This window comes from Mesoplodon mirus (assembly GCF_964341445.2).
Source record: "Mesoplodon mirus genome assembly, chromosome: 8".
NCBI lineage: Eukaryota > Metazoa > Chordata > Mammalia > Artiodactyla > Ziphiidae > Mesoplodon > Mesoplodon mirus.
The window spans coordinates 46326155-46353707 of NC_138984.1; positions in this window are offsets into that span (position 1 = coordinate 46326155).

The following is a 27553-nucleotide window of genomic DNA, read 5'->3' on the forward strand; positions in this document are numbered from 1 at the left end:
CTTTGAAATATTTTTCTACTTTTCTCATCCAGGTTTAAAAAAAAAGTCATATTGACTAGGAAATTTATTTGGAAATGATAACATGGATAAGCGTATAAATAAAGGTTCCTGGAAATATTAACTTTTTGTAATGCCTATGTTATCTCAGAACTTAGCTGTAAAACTATAGTTCCAGTTTATAAAGAGATAGAAAAATGTTCAATATTATAGGTTAGTAGTAAGTATGTAAACTTCACAATCTATAGCTCCTTGAGTCATAACTACTATTTATAGCTTTTATATACTAAGCTAAGTTTTCTTTGTTTCCATGCAACCAAACTGATTTTTAGAAGGTTGGGTTAAAAAAATTCTGATGTATTCTTTGAGGTCACAGAATGAGTCACCAACAGACAGGAGCCTGAGATGGAAACCAGTGGAGGACATTTTGCCAACTCTGATGAATTGTATTTAATTTTAAAGTCCATGTATCAAGGGTATGTTTTCTTTTAAGAACACTTACTTTGTAAATCTCACTACCATAACTTGGAATTAAAAGTTTTTCCACATTGGTGTCTAGTGTCTCATCCTGAAGTAAGGCACTGAACATCTGTTCCTCAATTTAAAAACCACCAACCATTTTTTTACAACTTAGAAAAAAAGTCCACATTCTTTATTCTGTCTTTCAAGATTTCCCCATTGTCTGTCTGCAACCTACATTCTCAATCAATTTACTCCTAAAAATTGGAGTCAAACATATGTATTATCAGATATTTATGTACATTCCATGTACAGTTTGTCTCAATAGTAACAATGCAAAAACACGGACAATTCATGACCAGGATATTGACATTAATATAATCAAGATACAGTCAAAATTTCTTTGTAGTATTCCCTTATCCTATTGATGTTTATAGAGTCTGTAGTGTTTATAGAGTCTGTAGTGATATCTTGTATTTCATGTCTGGGATGGTAATTTGTGTCTTTTCTCCTTATTTCTTTGTCACTCTTGCTGGAGATATCAACTTTATTAATATCTTTGAAGAATAAGATTTTTGTTTCACTGATTTTTCTCTATTTTTTTTTGTTTTCAGTTTCATTGATGTCTATCTATCTTTACTATTTCTTTCTTTCTACTTGCTTTGGGTTTATTTTGCTCTTCTACTTCCAGATTCTTGAGATTAGGTGATTGATTTGCAACTATACCTCTTTTCTACGATTATATATATATATATATATATATATATATATATATATATATATTACAAATTTATTTATTTTTGGCTGAGTTGGGTCTTTGTTGCTGCGTGTGCTTTCTCTAGTTGTGGCGAGTGGGGACTATTCTTCATTGCGGTGCATGGGCTTCTCATTGCGGTGGCTTCTCTTGTTTTGGAGCACGGGCTCTAGTTATGCAAGCTTCAGTAGTTGTCGCTCATGGGCTCTAGAGCGTAGTCTCAGTAGTTGTGGCACACGGGCTTAGTTGCTTTGCAGCATGTGGGATCTTCCCGGAACAGGGTTCGAACCCATGTCCCCTGCATTGGCAGATGGATTCTTATCCACAGTGCCACCAGGGAAGCCCCTCTACGATTATATTTTTAGTGCTATAGATTTCTCAGCAATTGTCTTTTACATTACAAAGGATCATTCCAACATACTCTTGACATCCAAAATGTTCATCAATAACAGAAGTATTCTTGTGTTAAATGCTCCTAGCATTGTATTTCTAATTCTTCACAACACCTAAATGACACATTTATTGCTATACATCAAATTAAATATTTACACATATGTGAGAAAAACATTAATGTCTTTCTCTCCCACTGGACTGTAAGCATATCAAATTCTATATTTATTGCATGCTAGTTTGACCAATGTCTTTATTTCCTACTAGACAATAAGCTCCATAAGGCAATGGTTTGCTCACCATGCCTGGGATTTAATTTGTGCTAATTAGCTTTCACAGAGTAGAAGAAGAAATATCCTAATTCTGAAAATATGAGAACTTATAATTGGCTAAATTTGACAGAAACCATCATCAAAGATATGTGCCTCTTAAAATTACTTTTACTCTCTCTTATGTTCTGTTCCCAGTATGATAGTGGCAGGCAGACCAGCCAACTCTCTTCTTGTCACATACTCCCATTCTTACCCTTTCACCCATATCTCATTTGAAATAACATATTCTACCAAGATTTGGATCTAATGGTCACCAGACACCCCAAAACTGTCTCTTGTTAAGTTTAGAATAGGCACTGTAAATTCTAATGTTGGGAAGAGAAAAATTTTTTTAAAAACTGTTTTTTCCCCAAGAATAAGTTTGAGGTAACCAAAATCAAGTGGGATACAGTGAGCTGAATTTTATCATAGGAATCAGAATCCCATATTATCAATGTACATTAAGTATGTACTTCTGCATCATTATTGCCTGGGCACTGGCTAAGTTATTAACAGGATATTCAGAAATGAGTTACAGTAGGCATAGGTGAGAATATAGATAGTTTTGTGTTTGATTTTCCAACACATGCCCCATTTTTCTCTATTATTTGTCTTCTTTCATTTTTTTCTTTTCTTTAGACTACAGTCTTGGGCTAGATTGTGGCATTTTGGGGGATATTTAGATTGTGGCATTTTGGGGGATATTGTGCAACACACCAGGTAATTCTAAATAATTAGCAAGTCTAGGAAACTGTTTTAAGTGTGGAACTATTTATAAGTAAGGGTAGGGGGAACAAAAACATTTACAGACAATATTAGACTCTTCATTGTAAAGTCTCCATTTATATGGGGAAATTTATATGGGGAAATTTATATGGGGAGTAGGCTCACCTAATATTTGTCAAGTTTCTAGGCAACTGTGTAGTGTAACCTCATCAAGTTCCCTTATGGTTTAAAGGAACTAATATAAGTATCTATATGACATACTTCCTTGCTATCTCTTTCACCTTTGATAAGATTATTTTAATGTGCTATGTTTATTAGTAAAAATCTCTTAGCTCATCTTTGAGGTTCTGAATTTCCTCTCTGATTCCCACTGGATCTTGTTTATATTTCTAAGATTGCCAATTTTTTAAAAGTTATATCAGATGCATTTGTACTTATGTGTGGTTGAACTAAAGCCAGTGTTTTTCTTTCTCCAAACAGCTTCCTCCTCTCTGATCTCTCTTTTCCCTTCTTATTCATTCCTATAGAAAGGACAAAATTTCTAAATGCATATGCAAGGACTGACAGAGACATGGGGCTTCCCCAGCCAATATTATCATTTGATTCAACAGGCAAACTAATAACTTTTCATCCCTCCAAACTGCTATTATTTAAAGATATAGTCAACATTATACAATTGGGGCAGAGTTATGAACATAAAGAGCATTCTATTTAGTTTTAATTTCTTACCAAAATGTTGTCTTCTTTGGGAGAAGCCATTTCAATTTATATTTCAACAGTTATAAGAGAACACCCTAGTTAACTAGCAGCCATCATATTTTTTGACCTGTTCATGTGATGTTTTAGCAATCCCTAACAGAGACGTGGTTTGGGTGCCCTGTTTGCTCTCCCCTTAATCTGGCTGAAGAGCACCAAGAATGTGATACCCATCTCTTCTTTTTTCTCCTTTATCTGCTGCCACTTTCCTACATTACTTTCAACCCCTAAAGCTCTCCTTCCTGCCTCGTCCCCTTTCTCTCTGTTGCATTTCTTTTCTTTTCTTTTCTTTTTTCTTTTGAGATAAAGAGATAAAGAAAATAAGGTGAAAGTAATGCCTCTTCTTTCTCCTGCCCCAATACATCCTCCTTATGGCTATTAAACTATTTTTCCAACTTTCAATATAATCATTCTGTAACTCTGTACTTCTTTAAAATACCATCCAAAATCTTAGTGTGATGTACAAGGCTCTCCAAGTACAATAATAATAAGTTCATATGTCTATATTCCTCACTGAACTGAGAGTCTCACAGGACAGAAACTGTGTAGGAAGTGGGTACATGTGTGTGTTTATTTTACCCCACACTCCCAGCACTTAATTTAGTGCCGAGTACAAAGAAGACTTGTAATAATGATGGTTGAATAAGTAATCGATAGATAATTGTGTCTCCCTTTCTTAGCAGTATGTTCTCTCTGCTGTAAAGATGAGAAGCTCTTAATTCACTAGTGTGACAAACATTAACAGAGAATAAGACAAGCCTCCCTTTGACCTCCACCCCAAAGTAATATGTACAAAATTTAATGGATGTTCTAATAAAAAGTTCTGTCTTTATTGTGTAATTATGAAAGGTGATTTTAATGGTAAAATGTTCTCAAAAGCAGGAGATGAAGCCAGCAGTCTTGTAGAGCTGTGAAGGAAGGTATGCTCAAATGGGTGGATTTTGTTTCATAGTAAATTAAGGGTCAGCTATGTATTTGTGTCTTAAAATGTCTTTTCATTGAGAAAACTCTTTATAAATAAAGAAATCCATATTTTGCTGTTTTAAATAACAAATATTATTAAACAACATTAAATATGTTTATGCTGAGAGTATTTTCACATAAGGTATGGTGAATATTTTCTATAATTCTTTTATATTTTAAATTTCACAAATTACACTGGTAAATGTTCATAACTGTGGCATACAGTGTTTTCCTTTTGAAAGAAGGTAGAACTTACCTGGGGGAGAAAGAGGCAGCCAACACAACAAGTCTGATTCTCCAAAAATATATAAGTCATAGGAGGCCACCATGAAGTTCTATGCACCCAATGTTCACTCTCAATTGTTTAAAAAGATGTTAAGATGATCAAAGATAAATACTGATCAATATGTGTGACTGTTCCATTCACAAACAAGAGTGGAAAGCTGAAAAAAAAAAAGAGTGGAAAGCTGAAATTTAATGTAAAATTAATCACACCAATGTGAACTTTAGCATATGGACATAAAACAGCATGTGAAATACAAAGGACAATTACAAGTTATTTTGTGCAGACTTTATTGCATAGTAGCAAAAATCTAGTGGGCTCATCTGTAAGCTATCTGTTCAGGGTTCTTTTCTCTCTCTTCTTCAGTTGATAATTCAAAGTCTTCCTCTGCCAAATCCTGTGAGGCAGTAGAGAACAGGTTGATCTTAATTATGTGGTTTGATAATGGAACGCTTGCTAGAAGACATCTTTTCCTTTGAATAATTAATTTAAGGATAATTATTGTTTCTATATTTCTCTTTAGAAACTACATTAAGTTTTTTTCTGTGTACATTTGTATCAGAAAGTCTTCTAAAAGTTGGTGAGAATACAAATAAGACTACATGAAGAATAGAAATGTTCTGTTAAAAATATGGAATTGATTTATTTAAACAGATGAAAAGAACTAAATCTTACTCATCAGCTAGGCCAATTGATGAGTAAGAGGGAATAGAGCTAAAAGAATTTGAAGGGTGTTAACAAAAAACATGGACAACAAATGTTTAGCATTATGCAAATGTTGACTGGGTAAAACAGCAACATACAGGATAAATTCTCGTTCTAATAAAATGGTATTTAGACAAAAACAATTGTCAAGGGATGGGAGAGTCATTGCCTGAATTATTTGAACTTAACAAATAAGAAATGCTGAATGTTTTAGCAGCTAGTGGGAAATGTAGAAAGGTCATATATGGAGACTTAATGGATTATGCAAATCAAACCAAAATTTTTTCAGACATCATCTTTCACCATATCATTAAATCCTGACTCAAAAATGCTGAAAATTTTATTATATCTGGTTACATATTTCATTCTGGAGGGATGTTTATAAATGGACAATATGTGTTTCTGTCGGGAAACTGACAATATTGAATGATATAGGACAGGGCTTCTTAATCTGTTTGTGCAATAACAGGACGTCCAAAATTATGTCCAAGAGTGTCATAGAAATCTCAAACTTCACCACCCCCTAAAAGCATTTCTGAACAAAGTAGATCTTAATTCATTTTAATCATTTTTTTTTAAATCACTGGTATTCAGAAAGCAGGTCATTTAGGAAGATGGGTATCATGAAATAAAAGCAAACTCCAAAAGTTTAAGAATCACCGTTTTAGGCAATAAATATAACCATTGAATGAGAAATTTTGCTCATTGGTAAAAATTCTCCCAGTGATTTGGTTCATAGTAAGGCAGCACTCCAAAAGTCAGATTTCCATATTCCTAATGATATAGCAGGGTGGTTTGCTTTTGTTTTGTTTTGTTTTTATCCTTTCCAAGACCACTAATTGTAGGGATTATCTGTTTCTCCTAAGTGAAATCAGATTTTAGCATTTGACAGTCCCACAGAATATAATGAGAATGAATGCAAAATGGGACATTTTCGATTTTGGTTTAATAACATAAGAATACATATCATGTCAACTTTGGAACATTTACTATTCAGTTCCAAGCATGGCACCTTGGAAAACATGAAGAGGAAAATAAGATGCATTCACATTTTAGTTCAATGATTTCAGTTAAATATTTAATGAGTCTGCTGTGAGGAAAGCACAATGCTGAGCACAGTGTGGATTGTAAAGAAAACAAAAATAATCCTTGGTAGATAGACGTTTACTAAACAGATGTAGACATAAAACATATTCATAAACTATGGTAGGGTGATAAGCAATATAAGTGACACAAGTGCAGGCTCTTGGTAAGGAAAGTAATTAACTCATCACTAAGGCTGAATATTTCAGCATACAAAAATACATATGGAAGGTGAGGCATTCCAGATCACAATAATGGAGTCAAATATTCACAGGTCATGAGTAGTTTACAGAATATTTCATGGCTCAGTTTGGCTGGAACACAGCCTGTGTTGAAGCTAGATTGTGGCCAGATTGTGGGAAACTTTCAAGGCTAAAATGAAAAGTGTAGACTTTATTCCATAGGAAAGCCAAGTGAGTTTCTTAAGAGGTGAGTGATACATGAAATATATGCTTTAGAGCAATTAACTTTTCAGAAATACACAGGAAGATTTGAAGTGGCTAAAGGATGTAGGCATGGAGGGGGACCTTCAAGATGGCAGAGGAGTAAGATGTGGAGATCATCTTCCTTCCCACAAAGACATCAAAAATACATCTACATGTGGGACAACTCTTACAGAACACCTACTGAATGCTGGCAGAAGACCTCAGACTTCCCCAAAGGCAAGAAACTCCCCACGTACCTGGACGGGGCAAAAGAATAAAGGAAAAACAGAGACAAAAAAATAGGGACATGACCTGCACCTCTGGGAGGGAGCTGTGAAGGAGGAAAAGTTTCCATGCACTAGAAAGCCCCTTCACTGGTGGAGACGGGAGGTGGCCCAGTGGGAAGATTTGGAGCCATGGAGGAGAGCACAGCAGCAGGGGTGCAGAGGGCAAAGCAGAGAGATTCCCACACAGAGGATCAGGGCCGAACAGCACTCACCAGCCTGAGAGGCTTGTCTGCCCACCCACCGGGGTGTGTGGGGCTGGAAGCTGAGGCTCTGGCATTGGAGGTCAGATCCCAAGGAGAGGACTGGGGTTGACTGCGTGAACACAGCCTGAAGGGGGCTAGTGCACCACAGCTAGCCAGGAGGGAGTCTGGGAAAAAGTTTGGAACTGCCTAAGAGTTAAGAGACCATTGTTTCAGAGTGTGCGAGGAGAGGGGATTAAGAGCACCACCTAAACAAGCTCCAGAGATGGGTGCAAGCCACGGCTATCAGTGCGGACATCAGAGACGATCATGAAATGCTAATGCTGCTGCTGCAGCCACCAAGAACGCTGTATGCAAGCACAGGTCACTATCCACACCTCTCTTCCTGGGAGACTGTGCAGCCCGCCACTGCCAGGGTCCTGTGATCCATGGACAAATTCCCCAGGAGAACACACAGCACACAACAGGCTGTTGCAATGTCATGTTGGCCTCTGCTGCCGCAGGCTTGCCCGGCATTCCTCCCTCCCACCAGCCTGAGTGACCCAGAGCCCCTGAATCAGCCGCTCCTTTAACCCCCTCCTGTCTGGGTGAAGAACAGACGCCAGAGGGGGACCTACATGCAGAGGCAGGGCCAAAACCACAGCTGAACCCTAGGAGCAGTGCGAGCAAAGAAAAGAAAGGGAAATTTCCCCGTGCAGCCTCAGGAGCAGCACATTAAATCTCCACAATCAACCTGATGTACCCTGCATCTGTGGAATACATGAATAAACAACAAATCATTCCAAAACTGAGGCAGTGGACTTTGGGAGCAAATGTAGACTTAAGGTTTGCAATCTGTGTCTAATTTGTTCCTAGTTTTATGTTTATCATAGTTTAGTATTTAGAGCTTATTATCATTGGTAGATTTATTGATTTGGTTGCTCTCTTCTTTATTATTTTATCTATCTATCTATCTATCTATCATCTATCTATTTATATATTTCCCTTTTTGTGAGTGTGTATGTGTATGCTTCTTTGGGCAATTTTGTCTGTATAGGTTTGCTTTTACCATTTTTCCTAGGGTTCTGTCTGTCCATTTTTTTAAGTATAGTTTTAGTGCTTGTTATCAATGGTGGATGTTTTTATTGGTTTCTTGCTCTCTTATTTTTTATTACTTTTTAATGTTTTTATTTAAATAATTTTAAAATATTTTTTATTTTAATAACTTTATTTTTTCTTTCTTTCTTTTTTTTTCTTTTCTCCCTTTTCTTCTGAGCTGTGTGACTGATAGCATCTTGGTGCTCCACTCAGGCATCAGGCCTATGCCTCTGAGCTGGGAGATCTGAGTTCAAGATATTGGCCCACCAGAGAACTCCTGGCCTGTCATAATATCAATCAGTGAGAGCTCTCCCTGAGATAGCCATCTCACCTCTAAGACCCAGCTCCACTCAATGACCATCAAGCTCCAGAGTTGGACACCTCATGCCAAACAACCAGCAAGACAGGAACAATATGCCACCCATTAGCAGAGAGGCTGGCTAAAATCATAATAAATTCACAGACCTGACAAAACACACCCCTGGATGATGTCCTGCCCACCAGAAAGTCAAGATCCAGATTTATCCACCAGAACACAGGCACCAGTCCCATCCACCAAAAAGCCTACACAACACACTGCACCAACCTTACCCACTGGGGGCAGACACCAAAAACAATGGGCACTACAAACCTGCAGCCTGTGAAAAGGAGACCCCAAACACAGTAAGTTAAGCAAAATGGGAAGACAGAGAAATACAAAGAAGATAAAGGAGTAAGGTAAAAACCCACCAGACCAAGGAAATGAAGAGGAAATGGACAATCTACCTGAAAAAGAATTCAGAGTAATGATAGTAAAGATGATCCAAAATCTTGGAAATAAAATGAGGAAAATACAAGAAACGTTTAACAAGGACCTAGAAGAACTAAAGAGCAAACAAACAATGATGAACAACACAATAAATAAAATTAAAAATTCTCTAGTAGTAATCAATAGCAGAATAACTGAGGCAGAAAAACAGGTAAGTGACCTGGAAGATAAAAGAGTGGAAGTAACTACCTCAGAGCAGAATAAAGAAAAAAGAAAGAAAAGAATTGAGGACAGTCTCAGAGACTTCTGGGACAACATTAAACACACCAACATTCGAATTATAGGGGTTTCAGAGGAAGAAGAGAAAAAGAAAGGACTGAGAAAATATTTGCAGAGATTATAGTTGAAAACATCCCCAATATGCGAAAGAAGATAATCAAGTCCAGGAAGTGCAGAGAGTCCCATACATGATGAAACCAAGGAGAAACATGCCAAGACATATTAATCAAACTATCAAAAATTAAATACAAACAAAAAATATTAAAAGCAGCAAGGGAAAAGAAACAAATAACATACAAGGGAATCCCCATAAGGTTAACAGCTGAACTTTCAGCAGAAACTGCGCAAGACAGAAGGGTGTGGCAGGAGACATTTAAAGTGATGAAAGGGAAAAATCTACAAAGAAAATTACTCTTTATAGATCCAGAAAGGATCTCATTCAGATTCGCCAGATAAATTAAAAACTTTACAGACAAGCAAAAGCTAAGAGAATTCAGCACCACCAAGCCAGCTTCACAACAAATGCTAAAGGAATTTATCTAGGCAGAAACACAAGAAAAGGAAAAGACCTAAAATAACAAACCCAAAACAGTTAAGAAAATGATAATAGGAGTATACATATCAATAACTACCTTAAATGTAAATGGATTAAATGCTCCAGCCAAAAGACATAGACTGGCTGAATGGATACAAAAACAAGACTCGTATATATGATGTCTACAGGAGACCCACTTCAGACCTAGGGACACATACAGACTGAAAGTGAGGGGATGGAAAAAGATATTCCATGCAAATGGAAACCAAAAGAAAGCTGGAGTAGCAATTCTCATATTAGAAAAAATAGACTTTAAAATAAAGACTATTAGAAGAGACAAAGAAGGACACTACATAATGATCAAGGGATCAATCCAAGAAGACATAACAATTGTAAATATTTATGCACCCAACATAGGAGCACCTCAATACATAAGGTAAATTCTAAGAGCCAAAAAGGGGAAATTGACAGTAACAAAATAACAATAGAGGACTTTAGCACCCCACTTTCACCAAAGGACAGATCATCCAAAATGAAGATAAATAAGGAAACACAAGCTTTAAATGACACATTAGACAAGCTGGATTTTGTTGATACTTATAGGACATGCCATCCAAAACCAACACAATACACTTTCTTCTCAAGTGCTCATGGAACATCCTCCAGGATAGATCATATCTTGGGTCACAAATCAAGCCTTGGTAAATTTAAGAAAATTGAAATCATATCAAGTGTCTTTTCCAACCACAGTGCTATGAGACTAGATATCAATTACAGAAAAAGATCTGTAAAAAATACAAACACATGGAGGCTAAACAATACACTACTAAATAACCAAGAGATCACTGAAGAACTCAAAGAGGAAATCAAAAAATACCTAGAAAAAAATGACAATGAAAACATGACAACCCAAAACCTATGGGATGCAGCAAAAGCAGTTCTAAGAGGGAAGTTTATAGCAATACAATCCTACCTCAAGAAACAAGAAACATCACAAATAAACAACCTAACCTTACACCTAAAGCAGTTAGAGAAAGAAGAAACCCAAAGTTAGTAGAAGGAAAGAAATCATAAAGATCAGATCAGAAATAAATGAAAAAGAAATGAAGGAAACGATAGCAAAGATCAACAAATTAACACCAGGTTCTTTGAGAAGATAAACAAAATTGATAAACCATTAGCCAGCCTCATCAAGTAAAAAAGGGAGAAGACTGAAATCAATAAAATTGGAAATGAAAAAGGAGAAGTAACAATGGGCACAGCAGAAATATAAAAGATCATGAGAGATTACTGCAAGGAAATCTATGCCAATAAAGTGGACAACCTGCAAGAAACGGACAAATTCTTAGAAATGCACAACGTTCTGAGACTGAATGAGGAAGAAATAGAAAATATGAACAGACCAATCACAAGCACTGAAATTAAAACTGTGATTTAAAATCTTCCAACAAACAAGAGCCCAGAACCAGATGGCTTCACAGGCGAATTCTATCAAACATTTAGAGAAGAGCTAATACCTATCTTTCTCAAATTCCCCCAAAATATAGCAGAGGGAGGAACACTCCTAAACTCAATCTATGAGGCCACCATCACCCTGATTCCAAAAACAGACAAAGACATCACACAAAAAAAGAAAAGTACAGGCCAATATCACTGATGAACATAGATACAAAAATCCTCAAAAAAATACCAGCAAACAGATTCCAACAGCACATTAAAAGGATCACACACCACGATCAAGTGTGGTTTCTCCCAGGAATGCAAGGATTCTTCAATATATGCAAATCAATCAGTGTGATACACCATATTAACAAATTGAAGGATAAAAAACCTATGATCATCTCAATAAATTAAGAGAAAGCATCTGACAAAATTCAACACCTATTTATGATAAAAACCCTCCAGAAAGTAGGCATAGAGGGAACCTACCTCAACATAATAAAGGCCATATATGACAAACCCACAGCCAACATCATTCTCAATGGTGAAAAACTGAAACCATTTCTAATAAGATCAGGAACAAGACAAAGATGTACACTCTCACCACTATTATTGAACATAGTTTTGGAGGTTTTAGCCACCACAATCAGAGATGTAAAAGAAATAAAAGGAATCCAAATTGGAAAAGAAGTAAAGCTGTCACTATTTGCAGATGTCATGATACTACACATAGAGAATCCTAAAGATGCTACCAGAAAACTACTAGAGCTCATCAATGAATTTGGTATAGTAGCAGGATAAAAAATTAATGCACAGAAATCACTCACATTCCTATGCATTAATGATGAAAAATCTGAAAGTGAAATTGAGAAAACACTCTCATTTACCATTGCAACAAAAAGAATAAAATATCTAGGAATAAACCTGCCTAGGAGACAAAAGACCTGTATGGAGAAAACTATAAGACGTTGATGAAAGAAATTAAAGATGATACAAATAGATGGAGAGATATGCCATGTTCTTGGATTGGAAGAATCAACATTGTGAAAATGACTATACTACCCAAAGCAATCTACAGATCCAATGCAATCTGTATCAAACTACCACTGGCATTTTTCACAGAACTAGAACAAAAAATTTCACAATTTTATGGAAACACAAAAAACTCCAAATAGCAAAATCAAACTTGAGAAAGAAAAACGGCGTGGAGGAATCAGTCTCCCTGATTTCAGACTATACTACAAAGCTACAGTAATGAAGACAGTATGGTATTGGCAGAAAAACAGAAATATAGATGAATGGAACAGGATAGAAAGCCCAGAGATAAACCCACATACATATGGTCAGCTTATCTTTGATAAAGGAGGCAACAATATACAGTGGAGTAAAGACAGCCTCTTCAATAAGTGGTGCAGGGAAAACTGGCCAGCTATATGTAAAAGAATGAAATTAGAAGACTCCCTAAAACCATACACACAAAAAAACTCAAAATGGATTAAAGAACTAAATGTAAGGCCAGACACTAGTAAACTCAGAGGAAAACATAGGCAGAGCACTTCATGACATAAATCACAGCATGATCCTTTTTGACCCACATCCTACAGAAATGGAAATAAAAGCAAAAATAAACAAATGGGACCTAATGAAACTTAAAAACATTTGCACAGCAAAGGAAACCATAAACAAGATGAAAAGACAACCCTCAGAATGGGAGAAAATATTTGTGAATGAAGCAAGTGACAAAGGAATAATCTCCAAAATTTACAAGCAGCTCATGCAGCTCAATATCAAAAAAACTAACAAACCAATATGAAAATGGACAGAAGACCTAAATAGACATTTCTCCACAGAAGATATACAGACTGCCAACAAACACATGAAAGAATGCTCAACATCTTTACTCATTAGACAAATGCACATCAAAACTACAATGAGATATCATCTCACACCAGTCAGAATGGCTATCATCAAAAAGTCTACAAACAATAAATGCTGGATAGGTTGTGGAGGAAAGGGAACCCTCCTGCACTGTTGGTGGGAAAGTAAATTGATACCGCCACTATGGAGAACAGTTTAGGAGATTCCTTAAAAAACTAAAAATAGAACTACCATACAACCCAGCAGTCCCACTACTGGGCATATACCCTGAGAAAATCATAATTCAAAAAGAGTCATGTACCACAATGTTCATTGCAGCTCTATTTACAATAGCCAGGACGTGGAATCAACCTAAGTGTCCATCAACACAGATGAATGGATAAAGAAGATGTGGCACATATATATGATGGAATATTACTCAGCCATTAAAAGAAATGAAGTTGAGTTATTTGTAGTGAGGTGGGTAGACCTAGGGTCTGTCATACAGAGTGAAGGAAGTCAGAAGAGAAAAACAAATACCGTATGCTAACACATATATATGGAATCTAAAAAAAGAAAAATGGTCATGAAGAACCTAAGGGCAAGACAGGAATAAAGATGCAGACCTACTAGGGAATGGACTTGAGGATATGGGGAGGGCAAAGAGTAAGCTGGGACAAAGTGAGAGAGTAGCATGGACATATATACACTACCAAATGTAAAATAGATAACTAGTGGGAAGCAGCTTCATAGCACAGGGAGATCAGCTCCATGCTTTGTTACCACCTACAGGGGTGGGATAGAGAGGGTGGGAGGGAGGGAGATGAAAGAGGGAAGAGATATGGGGATATATGTATATGTATAACTGGTTCACTTTGTTATAAAAGAGAAACTAACACACCACTGAAAGCAATTTACTCCAATAAAGATGTTGAAACAAAACAAAACAAAAAACCATATGATCATCTCAATAGATGCAGAAAAAGCTTTTGACAAAACTCAACACCCATTTATGATACAAACTCTCAGGAAATAGGCAGAGAGGTAACCTACCTCAACATAATAAAGGCCATGTATGACACACCCACAGCCAACATCATTCTCAATGTTGAAAAACTGAAAGCATTTCCTCTAAGATCAGGAATAAGACAAGGTTGCCCACTATCACCACTATTATTCAACATAGTTTTGGAAGTTTTAGACACAGCAATCAGAGAAGAAAAAGAAATAAAAGGAATCCAAATCAGAAAAGAAGCAAAGCTGTCATTATTTGCAGATGACATGGTACTAAACATAGAGAATCCTAGAGATGTTATCAGAAAACTACTAGAGCTAATCAATGAATTTGTTAAAGTAGCAGGATACAAAATTAATACACAGAAATCTCTTGCATTCCTAAAAACTAATGATGAAAAATCTGAAAGATAAATTAAGGAAACACTCCCACTTACCACTGCAAAAAAAAGAATAAAATACCTAGGAATAAACCTACCTAAGAAGACAAAAGACCTGTATGCAGAAAACTATAAGACACTGATGAAAGAAATTAAAGATGATACAAACAGATGGAGAGATTTACCATGTTCTTGGATTGGAAGAATCAACATTGTGAAAATGACTATACTACCCAAAGCAATCTACAGATTCAATGCAATCCCTATCAAACTACCACTGGCATTTTTCACAAAACTAGAACAAAAAATTTCACAATTTGTATGGAAGCAAAATAGACCCTGAAAAGCCAAACCAATCTTGAGAAAGAAAAACGGAGCTGGAGGAATCAGGCTACCTGACCTCAGACTATACTACAAAGCTACAGTAATGAAGACAGTATGGTACTGGCAGAAAAACAGAAATATAGATGAATTGAACAGGATAGAAAGGCCAGAGATAAACCCACACGCATATGGTCACCTTATCTTTGATAAAAGAGGCAAGAATATACAATGGAGGAAAGACAGCCTCTTCGATAAGTAGTCCAGGGAAAGCTGGACAGCTACATGTAAAAGAATGAAATTAGAACACTCCCTAACACCATACACAAAAATAAACTCAAAGTGGATTAAAGACATAAATGTAAGGCCAGACACTATAAAACTCTTAGAGGAAAACATAGGCAGAACACTCTATGACATAAATCACAGCAAGATCCTTTTTGACGCAGCTCCTAGAGAAGTGGAAATAAAAACAAAAATAAATAAATGGGATCTAATGAAATAAAAGCTTTTGCACAACAAAGGAAACCATAGAAAAGATGAAAAGACAGCCTTCAGAATGGGAGAAAATATTTGCAGTGAAGCAACTGACAAAGGATTATCTCCAGTATATACAAGCAGCTCATTATCAAAATACCAAACCACCCAATCCAAAAATGGGAAGAAGACCTAAATACACATTTCTCCATAGAAGATATACAGATTGCCAACAAACACATGAAATGATGCTCAACATCACTAATCATTAGAGAAATGCAAATCACAACTACAATGAGGTATCACCTCACACCGGTCAGAATGGCCATCATCAAAAAGTCTACAAAAAATAAGTGCTGGAGAGGGTGTGAAGAAAAGGGAACCATCTTGCACTGTTGGCGTGAATGTAAATTGATCCAGCCAGTATGGAGAACAGTATGGAGATTCCTTAAAAAACTAAAAATAGAACTACCATACGACCCAGCAATCCCAGTAATGGGCATATACCCTGAGAAAACCATAATTGAAAAAGGGTCATGTACCACAAAGTTCATTGCAGCACTATTTACAATAGCCAGGACATGGAAGAAACCTAAGAGTCCATTGAGAGATGAATGGATTAAGAAGATTTGGGACATATATACAATCGAATATTACTCAGCCATAAAAAACAGAATTGAATTATTATAGTCAGGTTGATGGACCTAGAGTCTGTCATACAGAGTGAAGTAAGTCAGAAGAGAAAAACAAATACTGTATGCTAACGCGTATATATGGAATCTAAAAAAAAAAAAAAGTTCTGAAGAACCTAGCGGAAGGACAGGAAAAAAGACGCAGCATAGACAATAGAACTGAGGACATGGGGAGGGGGAAGGGTAAGCTGGGACAAAGTGTTAGAGTGACATGGACATATATACACTACCAAATGTAAAATAGATAGCTAGTGGGAAGCAGCCGCATAATACAGGGAGATCAGCTCAGTGCTGTGTCACCACCTAGAAGGTTGGGATAGGGAGGGTAGAAGGGAGATGCCAGAGGGCGGGGATATGGTGATATATGTATACGTATAGCTGACTCACTCTGTTATACCGCAGAAACCAACACACCATTGTAAAGCAATTATACTCCAATAAAGATGTATAAAAAATTTTTAAATAAATAAGTAGATAAAAAGATTATATAGGGGACAATTTTTATTTTATAATAAATAAGACCAAAATTTTGTTTAAAGAAGGAAAAAAAAAAGATGTGGTCACGAAGGTCACTTCATAATCTTGAACCACTGCATAATCTTAAAATCATAAAATCTCATATTAATACAAATATACTTGAGTTGGGGCATCTACCAGTAAATCTCATTAATTAAATTAGTGATAATATTTAGAAGAATTTTCATGCCTAATGTTATAATAATGACATAGTTCTAGTCATTTTAACAGTTCAATAGATGTTAACAACATACTTTATGTTTAATGATACACTTTTATAATTTTCACCTTTTAAAAACTCAATATTTAATTTAATTAGAGCATGAATGTATGAGTTAAATGTTTACTATAAGTAGGCAGGAGTAAATATAATTTCATTGGTGTGAATCAATGGAGATATAATCTACAAACAATTAATAAAGGCTTAATAAAGGCAAGTACACACTAATATACTACTCTTTGAGGAATTTGAATAATACATCTGTAAAGAAATAATCTGTTTTTTTAAAATAATTCTTAGAAACCAAGAATTTCATAAATGAATAAAAATCTAATGATAAATGTAACAATCCACGTTATGTCACTGAAAGGGAAAGTTAAAACTTCAACTATACGGCAACCCTAAAAAATAAGTGATGTTATATATACAATGGAATATTACTCAGCCATAAAAAGGAACGAAATTGGGTCATTTGTAGAGATGTGGATGAATCCAGAGTCTGTCATACAGAGTAAAGTAAGTCAGAAAGAAAAAAACAAATATTGTATATTAATGCATATATTCGGAATCTAGAAAAATGCTACAAATGAACATGTTTGCAAGGCAGAAATAGAGACACAGACGTAGAGAACAAACGTATGGGTACCAAGGGGCAAAAGGGGGTGGTGGGATGAATTGGGAGATTGGGATTGACATATATACACTAATATGTATAAAATAGATAACTAATAAGAACCTGCTGTATAGCAAAGAGAACTCTACTTAGTACTCTGTGGTGACCTAAATGGGAAGGAAATCCAAAAAAGAGGAGATATGTGTATACATATGGCTGATTCACTTTGCTCTACAGTAGAAACTGACACAACATTTTAAAACAACTATACCCCAATAAAAATTTTAAAAACATAAGTGATATTAGATAAGTTAATATTCTGTCTAGCTTTGAGTTCCCCCTATTTCTTTTTTATTTAAACATTTCCTGGTGGAAATATTCCCAAAGTAAATACTGTGTTTCACTGTTTTCTTAAATCACTGTATTATGTTGGGTATATATAGCTAAAGATTCAGTTGTATGTAGCATGGGGCATTGGACTAAGGAACAGTTGCTTCTGTATGGTAACTTTGCTGTTTTCTCTTATATTCCTATTTTTCTCTCATAGCTTTCCCACACATTTCTGCTTGTGCTATTCTCTAAATGACTATCATCATAGGACATTATCAGCCACAGAGAGACGTTTTTTTCAATTTTTTTGCATTGGATAGAATTGGGAGATTTGGTCCTCTTTGTTTCATTCTTCATTGCTGAACACTAAGGAATTGCTTCCTGGGCCACCAGAGACTTTCTTCTTGGCATGTTTCCTCTCATTAAACTTGGGAATCATATTATGGAAAATAGGTAAATCCATGAAGGACCCACTGGGGGTATTCATGAGAAAGAGAAGATAAGGTTCTTTGGAAATGCTAAATATGCCATTGAATTTCCTTTCAACAAAAGTTAGACTTACGTTCCATGTACTTCATTTATTCTTTGATAAATTCAAAGGAATAAACTTTTCTTTTTCTTCTCATTATTAGTATTACTAATTCTTTTATTTTTTCAGCTAAATAATCATTCTTTGAAATTAGATAACAGAACTGGGCCTGGAAGCCTAGTCACTTGACTTTCAATATGTTTCTTTGTACTTTAACTGGGAGTCACTTTTACTTTCTGAGTTTTTGCTTCTTCGGTGAAGAAAGGAATAGGCCATCTGTAAATGCCCCTCCAGTTCTTGATTTCTAGGAATTATAATCAAGTTCTGGAACTCAACTGTCAATCAATGCAAACTTTTAAAATGTGCTTGGATGGGTTAATGGTGAGCATGAAACCATGAGTTTTGCTTTAGATAAATTATTTGATCTCCTATGGAGATCAAACTGGTGTTTTTATCCTCATGATTAGTCCATGAGACCTGGTGTTTTTAGTCTGAACAACAGGTTTCAGAATGATGTAATTGTTAAAAGAATTTCAAGGATTGATGTGATCCTGGTATAATTTTAAATGGTCTTTTTCCTCATACCAATAGTGAACAGAGCAAGGAGAGAAGTAACAGAAATAAAATGTAGGTTCTAAAATATGAATTACTCAGAAGTAATTTCAGTAATATTAAATTTTTATTAGCTCATTCAATTGAATCATTACTCAAATGTATTTTCTGACTAAAATTTATATCTTGAAAAAATGAGTTAGATAATTTGTACTTTAAGTTTCTTTATTAAATTTTCACCCAAATATACACAGTTATGATCATACTGTGTGTATTAAATAAATATTAATACTGTTTCCTCCCATCTTTCCAGCAACCAGGGTGATCTTTCCATGAACTTATCAGGGCACTTTGAATAAAGTTAAAATTTCTTAACATGGTCTTCAAGAATCTACAAGAACCTAGCCCCTGCCTACCTTCTCAATCTCTTCATGTTAGTTTCTTCCCATACTCACTACACTCCTGAAGACTAAGGAAACTAATGAGATTAAGAGACTTTGGACATCAGGAAGCATGAGGGAATATGATCTTTCACTCTCCAGAAACTGAGTTACTTGAGGCAGCTCCAATGTGACAACAGGTCTCTCAGCAATGACATTGAAGCCCTGAGGCACCATCAGAGATAATATCATTCACCAGACAAGAAGTTTGTAATTATGCTGATACCCACTTGTCATCAGAAATGGTCAGTATAATCATAAACTGAGTAAACTGTACAGAATTTCTTGGTAATTGCGTTACAATTTTGTGTTAGTTTCTGCTGTACAACGAAGTGAATCAGCTATATGTGTACATATATCCCCTCCCTCTTGGACCTCCCTCCCTTGCCATCCCACCCATCTAGGTTATCACAGAGCACTGAGCTGAGTTCCCTGTGCTATACAGCAGGTTCCCACTAGCTATCTGTTTTACACATGGTAGTGTATATATGTCAATCCTAATCTCCCAATTTGTCCCACCCTCCCTTTCCCCCTCTGTGTTCACATGTCCATTCTTTACATCTTCATCTCTATTCTTGCCCTGCAAACAGAAAGCTTTGCATCAAAACTGTTTTTAGGAAATTTCACTGTACCATAATTTTATTTTGTGTGAATTTTAGAAAAAAAGCAATTTTGTGTTTGTGTCTTTATCTCCAATATGTTTTAACACTTATAACACAGTGCGGTCCTAAATTCCTTTAAGAATAAAATAGAATTTTTTTTTCAAATTTAGTTATCTATTTTCATTTTATTACTATCCTGTACTTCAAATGCACTTCCAGTTATGATTAAATCCCCTAACATCCACCCATAACATCTGGCTAAATACATATAGATTCTATGCCAAAGAGCTATAATGCATGGAAAAATCCTTTTGGCATTCACTAGACTTTTCCATTTCTTTAAAATTAAGCTTTACTTCTGTAGTAAGCAGAGATGAAACATATAATTAGCTAATTTTTTTTCTACTCAGTGTTATATTTGCTATTTTCTTTTCTGTCAGTTTCCTCCCGATACCTCTGTTGCCTCTAATTTTGATAAAGAAGATTCTCATCTTAATGAGAGTGTTTAAGTACTGATTATTTTCCTTTATTGTGTATAAAAGGCATATGTTCAATTTTTAAACTTTCCCAAATTATTCTGTGTTAATCCCCTGCTGATCTCAGGCCTATTAAAGGATATATTAAAGTGTGTGCAGGAGACAACGCTAAGTTTGATTGCTCACACAGACTGCCAAAACAAACTCCTGCTAAAATAGCATATCCATTTGTATTTCACTAAGTAAACTATTGTCCCTGAAGTCTCACAATTTGGTGCAACACATAAAAATTAAAATGCGATCTGGAAATTTCAGACTCAGTATGTTACATGATACACATGACATTAATCTTGGTGGAGTAAAGACGTTTCACAAAATTCCCATATTTTCATTTTCCTTTGCTTGCCAATTATCATGAAGAAAGTCACTGTATTAAGAACCTGTAGAAAGCATGTTTTTTACAAGGGAATTTTAACAACATATAATATTTAACCATCTAGTTAATTTCAACTATGTAAAATCAACCTCCCAGAAATGTGAAAGCTATACTTGGTAGAATTGTGAGACCAGACAATCATTTCTGCAAATTTTGGTTTAAATTGGAATCATTTTCCCTAAAAAGCCTGAGCCATTTTCTTTGCAGACCAGCACTTTTTATCATATTCTTGGTTTTATAAGGCTGATAGCAGTAGAAATTTTTCTCACTGCTTTATAGATACTGTTTTCTCGAGGGATCTCATATGAGCACTTGGACAGACTATGTTTGAAAGTCCCATGTTTTTGCAAAGTATACTATTTTGTGAGGTGTTTTATATTTTGTTTCTTAGTTGAAAACTCCTTGTCCACAGTGGTCAAGAAGATTATATAAATATTGCCTCACACACATGTACTTACCAGTATAACTTGCCTAAGAAATAAAACAACTAAACGTTTGACAAGTTGGAAATTTTCATCACTGAGAATGTTCTTTCTGAGGGTTACAATAACCTTGGATGTGAGAACTATGCGCTGACCTCTAAATGATGCAGTTGTGGAGCTCTTTAGTAAAAATAGAAGGGAAAGAATTATATTTGTTGTTAAATCTCCACGAACATTTTGCTGACATAGATTTATTGGCTTTCAACCTTCTTTCCTCTAGCTTTTTATTAGCAGAATTCTGAGGAGAGTACTGAACAGAAATTTTCACCTTGCTGGGATTAATTTCCAAAATACACAGATAGCTCATACAACTCAATAATAACAACAACAACAGCAAAAAACAAACAACCTAATCACATAATGAGCAGAAGACCTAAATAGACATTTCTCCAAAAAAGACATACAGTTGGCCACCAGGCACATGAAAAGATGCTCAACTTCACTAATTATTAGAGAAATGCAAATCAAAACTACAGCGAGATATCACTTCGCACCAGTCAGAATGGCCATCATTAAAATATCTACAATGAACAAATGCTGGTGAGGGTATAGAGAAACGGGAACCTTCCTACACTGTTGGTGGGAATGTAAATTGGTGCAGTCACTATGGAGAACAGTATGGTGGTTCCTTGCAAAACTAAAAATAGAGTTGCCATATGATCCAGCAATCCCACTCCTGGGCATATATCTGGACAAAACTCTAATTCAAAATGATAAATGTACCCCAGTGTTCATAGCAGCACTATTTATAATAGCTAAGACATGGAAGCAACATAAATGTCCATTGATGAAGGAATGGATAAAGAAGACGTAGTGTATATATATATATATATATAGATAGATAGATAGATAGATAGATAGATATAGATAGATACACACACACACACACACACACACACATATATACACTCAGCCATAAAAAAGAATGAAATAATGTCATTTGCAGTAATACAGATGCACCTAGAGATTATCATACTAACTGAAGTAAGTCAGAAGGAGAAAGACAAATATATGATATCACTTATATGTGGAATCTAAAATATGATACAAATGAACTTATTTACAAAACAGGAACATACAGAAGTAGGAAACAAACTTATGGTTACCGAAGGGGAAAGGAGGGAGGGATAAATTAACAGTTTGCGACTAGAAGATACAAACTACTATATATAAAATAGATAAACAACGAGGTCCCACCGTATAACACAGGGAAACTATAGTCAATATCCTGTAATAAACCATATGGAAAAGAAAATAAAAATAAATTTTCACTATGCTTATTAAACTCTTTTTTAGTAAGAAAACTATACCTGAATTTCAATGACGGATACTATTTAAGAGCACTATCTATTTATGCATTATGACCTGTGAGTATTAAAACCTTCAGTTGGTAAAAATTGGCTTCTATGTTATCAAAATTATACCTTAATGTTAGTTTCTTTTGTTTTTTGTTTTTTTGGATCAACAATGTAATTTAATGAAATCTAACTGTGTTTGAAGAAGAATAATTTTTTTGTGCTTCGAGATGATAGCCATTATTTTTTATATTTCAGTCTCCCTTCCCTCACATCGTCTTTATTGCTCTTTTCATAAGCAGTAAGAAGGTAATACATTTATTTAATAATCGGAAGTGAACTCATTCCATATTGATGATGAATGACAGGGGATGAGAATTTTCACTCAGTTCACTCACTGATTGATTTGTTCAGACATTAGTCTATATTAAAGCAAATAATAAATATTTGACTTTCAACATTCAGCTTTGGTAGTAACCCACTGCAGAATATTTGCATTTCAAGTTTGAGACAGAATTCAACCATGAACTGATGCAGCTTGCATTAATCAGTCAATAGGGTAATTAAAAATGAGAAAGAAAATTAGTTTTATATGTACTTTCATCTATACCATTTCCAGTGCTTCTCATTCCATTAGGTAAATTCAAGTTTTTAATCATATACATGTTGCCTAAAGAATTTCTGTTAACATTTTGTTGTGGGGGGTTGTTGTTATTAACTATGTTGGGGTTTTTTTGTCTGAAAAAGCTTTTTTTTCTCTTTCATTTTTGAAAGTTATTTATGCTAGATAGTGTAAACTAGTTTGACATGTTTTTCCCTTGAGGCCTTTTAAAGATGTCACTTCATGATCTTCTAGCTTCAGTAATTTCTGATGTGAATTATTGAGAAGTCTGCCATCATATATATATATATATATATATATATATATATATATATATGTAATATGTTCTTTTCCTCTAACTCCCTTTAAAATTTTCTTTTTATCTTTGGTTTTCAACACTTTGAATACCTTTGTCTAGGTGTTTCGTGTATTTTGTTTAGTATTTATTCTGCTTGGCTTTCTATGAATTTCCTTGATCTGTGGTTTATATCTTTCAATATTTTTGGAAAATTCTCAATCATTAACTTACAGCACTTTCCATGTTTTCTCTCTCTTCTTCTTTTGTGATTCCCATTACACCAGTATGAGAGTGACTGATACTGTCCCGAAAGCCTTTCATGTGTTGGTCTTTTACATTTTTTCTTTTACTGATTTAGTCTTTATAATTTAGCCTGGTTAATTTCTATTAAACTATTTTCACATTCACTTCATGTTCTTCTTTCTTTGGCTCTTTTAAGTCTATTCATAAACTTGTCAAAGAATTTTTCTTATATCAGTTACTGTGTTTCTTGTATCTAGCATTTCCATTTGATTATTTTTTATAATTTTCATCAGTCTGATGAAATTTAAAATCTATTCTTATAATTTTTTTCTCTCTGCTGTAATACATGCATTTTGCTCATCTTATTAACAAAAGGTTTTTTAATACATTAATCATAGTTGTTTAAAATTTTCTGTTTGATAGTTCCAAGATGGACCTCATTCTATTGATTGATTTCGGTGTATCTTAACAAAATATTGTTTTTTACTGCTTCATCACTCTGTACTTTTTTGTTGAATGCTGGACATTGTGTATAAGACAATACAAATTGAGGTAAATATTATTGATGTCTGAAAATGGAAATATTTCTTTTTATGCTAGGTCTTCAGTGTGGCAGATTGAGTTAACTTAGCCAGGGGTTGGGCGGTATTTGGGTTTTGTTGTTGCAATGATCTTTAGGGCACCACTGGCTTCAAATTCCTCTAGCTTTTCCTTGTGCTTATGATGGGAGCTGAGTTGCAGAGGTTTATTCTAAATTATTCTGTTCCACATTTAGTTTTAGAATTCTCTGTATATTTACCCATCAGAGAAGATCTTTCTCCACGTTCTTGTCCCTCTCTCAGCAGTTGACAGATTCTATTTATCACTCATCACTTGGTAGCCTGGTGAGGGAGGGTGGAGAGGGTTTTCTCTTGTCCTGCTTTAGCATTAGTCTTAGGCAAACTCTCTGTTCCTGGATCTTGGGGCTTTGTTAGTGAACCTGCCATTCCACCAGTGGAGTGGACCTCTAATGTCCTGATATTTGCCCTGGTATCAAAGGTTGTTTTTTCCTATTTTTTTCTTCAAGCTGCAGTGGATTTCTATGTGTTCTTTGAAAGCTACAGAGGTTTGCCTCAGTGGTGTAAGGCTATTTCAGTAGAAGAGATGGGAAAGAATAATCCAAGTGAGGCTTTGTGCCTTTGCCACAGTGGTTGCTACTTTCCTCACCAAGGCCTAATGAAGCAGGAGACAATCTCTGATCTCCCAACCTAACCCACATCTTTGTCATGAGAACCTGGAGATGGGAGTGGATAAAAGCCTGAGATAAAGTGCAATCTCCTAATTTCTATGGCTTGAAGCATTCTATATTCTCATAGTAGTCAACACTCAACATTTCGAAATATGTTCAAACATTTAGCTGAATTTTCTTACCAGTTTCATTGGCACCCCATGTCCCTTCCTAGCTTGATCTCCTACAGGTGAACCAGTGCTCACATCTTGTCTCTGTTAGAAGGTACCTGTATTCCCTTAAGCTGGAGACTATTTGATTGCCTATGGCCTCAGGTTTTTCATGGGCTGAAGAAAATTTATGATTTGGTAAATTATCCAACTTGTCATTGTTTGGGGTGGGGAGCAATGCTCTTTCAAGTTTTCTGTATCTTTTTTTTTTTTTTTTTTTTTTGCGGTACACGGGCCTCTCACTGTTGTGGCCTCTCCAGTTGTGGAGTACAGGCTCCAGACGTGCAGGCTCAGTGGCCATGGCTCACGGGCCCAGCTGTTCCGCGGCATGTGGGATCTTCCTGGACCGGGGCACAAACCCATGTCCCCTGCATTGGCAGGCGGATTCTCAACCACTGCGCCACCAGGGAAGCCCAAGTTTTCTGTATCTTAAGACAAAGCTAAAACCCTTCTCAACTGATTCTGAAGATATAACTTCTAGGATTAAATATAATATGAGTTACATTGGCAATTTATTAAAAGTAATTCATAAATTTTAAGTTTAAAATTGTTTTGAAATACTTAGTCAACATAAATTTTCTTCATCTTGAATTCCCTGAGGGTTGCTAAATAAAAAAGAGGAATTAATGACACAGAAAATACTGGATTATTGAGCAAATAATTGAACCCATTTCATAGTTGGGATACACTATTGGTATCATTAATTCAATATATGGATGATAAGATCATTAATTTTTGTTTGTTTGTTTAGTGCCAAAACTTGGTTTGATGTTGAAGTAACCCATAAATGACTTTTCAAAATCTTAAATTGTCTGAGAAAATAATATTAAATGGTGTGTTCAACACATTAATGATTTGAAATAACTATTTAATAACAATAAAACTGCTTTGATTCAACTAATCTAATAGTATGTTTTTAAATCATGAATTGTCATAAAAATTGTTAGTTCTTTAGTCAGAAACAAAAATAATTTCAACTATTTTTGGCTGAGTCAAATAATTCAAATAACTTGTGTTTACAAAATATAGACAACGTTATTATTAAAATATAATTTAGTTTTCAGCATTTAAAAGTGTCAGTTTTGTACAAACTGCTTCATGGTTTCAGTCTAATTTCATTTTAAACTGTATTAGGAAAATGGGAAATAAGACTTTGAAGAAATTATTTCTCACTTTAAAAACTTTACAATCTAATAGAAACTGAGAAGATATACATTGGATTTGAGATTTAAAAACATAAACATCTTCACACTTTAATTCAGTAATTTTTTAATCAAATATTTATATGGTGTCTTCTATGGCCAGGCACTGTGCTGGGTGCAGATAGACACGAACATTAAGGAGAGTGACACAATGCTAAGAGATAAAAAAGTATAAATATGGCTTCACAAAAATTATAAAGTGATTGGGAAAGAAACACCAAGAACAAAGTCAAAAGCCAAACAGGCATATATGACCAAAAATAGTCCATTTTATTCATACGTAAAAGCTCCTACAAACAAGAAAATCCCAACAGCCCAAAGCCCAATTGAAAATGGATAAAGTGACATGAATAGTATACATAAGAGGAAAAAACAAATCAGTTTCAAACTTGTGAAAAGATATATAACCTCGGGACTTCCCTGGTGGCACAGTGGTTAAGAATCTGCCTGCCAATGCAGGGGACAGGGGTTTGAGCCCTGGTCCGGGAAGATCCCACATGCCACAGAGCAATTAAGCCATTGCTCCACAACTACTGAGCCTGTGCTTTAGAGCCTGAGAGCCACAACTGCTGAGCCCACACACCACAACTACTGAAACCCGTGCACCTAGAGCCCATGCTCTGCAACAAGAGAAGCCACCACAATGAGAAGCCCGTGCACCACAAAGAAGAGCAACCCCCTCTTGCTGCAACTAGAGAAAGCCCATGCACAGCAACGAAGACCCAATGCAACCAAAAATAAAATAAATAAATTTATTTTTAAAAATGATATATAACCTCACTTGTAATAAGTGAAATGGAAAATTAAGCTAAAGTTATTTTTTTACCAATCACATCGGTAGAATTTTTTTTAATTATTACATGTTCTATTAACAAGGAGGAACAGAAACAGGCAACCTCATACATTATTGGTGGGAGAGTAAATTGACATAAAGTCTTTGGAGATCACTTTGTCAATACCAATCAAAGAATAAAATATATATAACCACTTCCAACAATTTATTTTACTCTTCAAGCATCTAAAATTGTAAGACTATGAATATATATTGGAACATGTTTATTTATAATAACCAAAGTTTATGGCAATATATCGAATATCTACTAATAAAGGACATTCAGGGCT